Raw genomic sequence first — 4,314 nt, forward strand, 5'->3', positions numbered from 1 at the left:
TACGTATTTCTATATATGTATTGCTCGCTTCTAGCATGTATTTTATTATAATTAATGCCCGTTATGCGCTTAATCGTGTATTATTTGCTTTGCAGGGCACGGAGACGCCATGGAGGACACGAAGATACAATTTGGGCAAAAAAAAGAAGAAAACCAGGTCATGGTACTGTAGCATATTCTTTGTAGCAAAGTAATGTAGATGGAGTACTGTAGCAGTGGTATTGTAACACAGGCACTGTAGCTTCCACTGTAGCACCTGGAGAGTTTTCAAGGCAGAAATCAAATCATGGCATACGGCCTCAATGCTGCCCAGTGTAGAGTCCGGGATAATCACTGTAGCACAGAGGAAGTTGATTGATTGAAGGCATACTGGCTCAATGAGGTGCTCATTGAGCCAGTATGGATACTATTGGGTGTGCATATGAGGAGTTTTCTTACCCCGAACAGTGTCAATGAGGAGCTCAATGAGGTCCTCATTGAGCCAGTATACCACCTCGGGATTGATGGATCTTGGAGTAAATGAGGAGGGTTATAAAGAGCATCTGGGGGAGAAGAAAGGGGAACTTTTTGGGAGGATTTCTGGGAGACATTTTTCAGGGTTCTTGGCAGCTACCACTTGGGAAGACGGAGAAAACGAAGATATTATATTCTTGAGGAGATTTTGGCTTGAAGCTTGGGAAGATCAAGGGTTTGAACTTCAAGAGGAAGCTTCATCATCAAGGGAGGAGAAGTATTCGGCACCTTTTGGGCTAGAAGAAGCGTCATTCGGCTGGCATTCTTCCTCATTTTCATCATTCGGACTAGGGAGTGCCATTTATGCATTTACTTCTTGCTTTTGTTTTGTTTGAGACATTTATTTCTGTGATGGCACACTAGACCCCCAAGGCCACCGGTTGTAGATGAACCTTGGGGGGTTCATCATGTATTTTGGATGCTTCACTTTTATTTGGAATGCATTGGTGTGATTTGTGGTTTAGCTCATGTTGCTTCATGCCTAGAACTATAATCTGAGAGAAATCCTTAGTTCTTACTTGAGTTGTACACGTAGGGCGTGACCTACTCACGTGTACTAGATCACTTTTGAGCTAAAAGGGGAGATCCTTGACCAACATGCCAAGAAATTGGATGTTGGTTGCCCCTCCGAACCATGAGGATGAACTTAGGTTAAGTGCATCCTTGTTGCGTGATCTCCTTGTTCTTAACGCAATCGTAGGAATTTGACTAAGGAGAAATCCTTGTCATCATTTGTATGGGATTAGGGTTTGACTACCGAGAAATCGGGGTTGAACTATTGTTGAGATCCGTCGGTCTAAATCACCCATGCCATCTATTCTTTTGCATCCATGCATCATGGTGAACCCCTCTTGGGAATCCTCATCCCGAGGCCTATTCTTATCATTATTGCTCTTGCGATTTCCTTGCTTATTGTTGGACTGCTACCCTTGTATTCTTATTTACATTATTGCACGTATTAGAGTAACACCATGTTTCAATTGTAAGGTTAGAAAGTAAGTGTTGGAGGAGTAATAGGAGCTCCTTAGCCACGTGGAATACTACGAAACATGTGTCACCCACAGGGTATTACTTGATGATCCCGTACACTCGCGGGAAATCAATTAAGTTTTTGGCGCCGTTGCCGGGGACATTAAGGAATTCTAGGAAACTTCTAGCTTATTGCTCTAACCATTTTTCTTTTCTTGCATTTTTTTTTATTATTTATTTTATTTCTTTTGAGCTTAACTTCCTTTAGCTTTATTGACTTTGCAAGGTACCGTGCTGGGAGAAAATTCATTATGGCAGGGGTGGAAATTGCACAAGGGAATGAACAGGCTATGGTTGATATATGGAAGGATTGGATACCACCTATACCTTATTTATTCCATATACAAGATAGTACAGGTTGCCGATTCAAACCATGGGAAGGTTATAATATAGTAGCTGAAAATAATGAGTGGAAAACTTTGCTCACAGATTTCATGAATTACGGTAGAGTTCCCATAAGAGAAGATGTCAATATTTCCACTGATCTAATTACACAAGACATAGAAAAACTGCAAGCATATCAGTCAGTTCCAGTACATGACACTTGCAATGTTCTAGGGGGAACCACTGAGGATATTGTGCAACCTGTGTATAACATCATTGAGAGTTCAGATGAAAGCTCAGTATCTACGGATGAAGATGAACTAGAGCATAGCGAGGTACTGCTGAATAGAAATTTACGACCTTCAACTGAAGAAGCACCTGAATTGGAATTGAAAAAGTTACCTGACCACCTCGAATACGCTTTCCTTGGGGAAGCGACTCAACTTCCTGTCATCATTGCATCAAGCCTCACGGGCGAACAAAAGAATGATTTGTTAAACGTCTTGAAAAAGCATAAGAAAGCGATTGCTTGGAAGATAGCCGATATCAAGGGGATAAATCCTTCGTTCTGCACTCACAAAATATTGATGGAGGATGATCATAGGCCTTCAGTCTTATCACATAGAAGACTAAATCCGAACATGAAGGAAGTAGTGAAGGCAGAAGTTATCAAACTCCTTGATGTAGGAATTATTTATCCTATCTCTAACAATGAGTGGGTAAGCCCAGTCCATGTTGTACCGAAGAAGGGGGGATGACAGTAATCACCAATGATAAAAATGAATTAATTCCTATGCGAACGATTACAGGATGGCGTGTCTGCATTAACTACAGAAAATTGAACGATGCCACCCGAAAGGACCATTTCCCACTACCATTCATCGATCAGATGCTTGAGTGGCTTGCCGGGCATTCATACTACTGTTTTCTGGATGGCTTTTCAGGTTAATTTCAAATTCCCATTGCTCCAGAAGACCAAGAAAAAACTACATTCACATGCCCTTATGGAACATTTGCATATCGCCGAATGCCATTTGGCCTTTGTAATGCCCCTGCTACTTTTCAGAGATGCATGCTGGCAATTTTCGAGGATATGGTGGAAGATTTCATGGAGGTGTTCATGGATGACTTTTCTGTGTTTGGTGACTCATTTGAGTTATGTCTTAAGAATATTGAGCGTGTTCTTGCATGTTGCGAAGAAACCAATCTTGTGCTAAGTTGGGAGAAATGCCATTTCATGGTTCAAGAAGGAATAGTTCTGGGTCACAAAATTTCCAAAGAGGGAATCGAGGTAGATAGGGCAAAAATCTCCGTTATAGAGAAACTACCTCCTCCAACTTCAGTAAAGGCTATCAGTAGTTTTCTTGGACATGCAGGTTTTTATAGAAGATTCATCAAGGACTTCGCCAAAATTTCTAAACCTTTAACAAAATTGTTGGAGAAAGATGTACCATTCAAGTTTGACGATGACTGCATGAAAGCCTTTTTCATGCTCAAAGAAAAACTCAGTCAGGCACCCATAATGATAGCTCCAGATTGGAATTCTCCATTTCAATTAATGTGTGATGCAAGTGATTTTGCGGTGGGTGCAGTCCTTGGACAGCGAAGAGACAAACATTTCCATCCTATATACTATGCCAGTAAAACATTGACAGATGCTCAGGAGAATTACACCACAACGGTAAAAGAGTTGCTTGCCGTCGTCTTTGCATTTGATAAATTTCGATCATATTTGGTTCTATCCAAGGTGGTGGTATACACTGATCATTTTGCTTTGCGGTATCTGCTCAATAAGTCTGATGCCAAGCCACGCTTGATTAGATGGGTCCTATTGCTCCAGGAGTTTGATTTGGAGATTAAAGATAAGAGGGGGGCCGAAAACCTTGCAGCAGATCATTTATCCCGGCTAGAGAATCCCAATCTCGATACTTTAAGGAAAAAAGATATCAATGATTCATTCCCTGAAGAACATTTGTTCAACATTCAGGCAGTGGAAGAGCTGGAACCATCTTGGTTTGCTGATTTTGCTAACTATTTAGTCGGGGGTGTCATTCCAAAATGGTTTACATTTCAATAACGAAAGAAATTTTTTTCAGATTTGAAGCATTATGTGTGGGAAGACCCTTATCTTTTCAGAATCTGTTCAGATCACGTTGTTCGCAGATGTGTGTCACGGACTGAGGGTTTGAGTATCTTGAAGCACTGCCATTCAGGACCAACTGGTTGTCACTACAATGCAAACCACACCGCAAAGAAGATTCTCGATGCAGGATTCTACTGGCCATCATTATTTCATGACACCCACAAATTCATACAAGCATGTGATCGATGTTAGAGGGTAGGCAACATTCCTCGCCGAGATGAGATGCCTCAGATTTGGAACCAAGCTTGTGAAATTTTTGAAGTGTGGGGGATCGACTTCATGGAACCATTCCCAAGTTCACATGG

General features: G+C 41.4%; 1 pseudogene; it reads left to right on the forward strand.

Moving 5' to 3' along the window:
• The first annotated feature begins 503 nt into the window (after positions 1-503).
• LOC120277762 lies at positions 504-3,943 on the forward strand (annotated as a pseudogene).
• The last annotated feature ends 371 nt before the right edge of the window (positions 3,944-4,314 follow it).

The sequence above is a fragment of the Dioscorea cayenensis genome, chromosome 15 (assembly GCF_009730915.1).
Source record: "Dioscorea cayenensis subsp. rotundata cultivar TDr96_F1 chromosome 15, TDr96_F1_v2_PseudoChromosome.rev07_lg8_w22 25.fasta, whole genome shotgun sequence".
Lineage (NCBI taxonomy): Eukaryota > Viridiplantae > Streptophyta > Magnoliopsida > Dioscoreales > Dioscoreaceae > Dioscorea > Dioscorea cayenensis.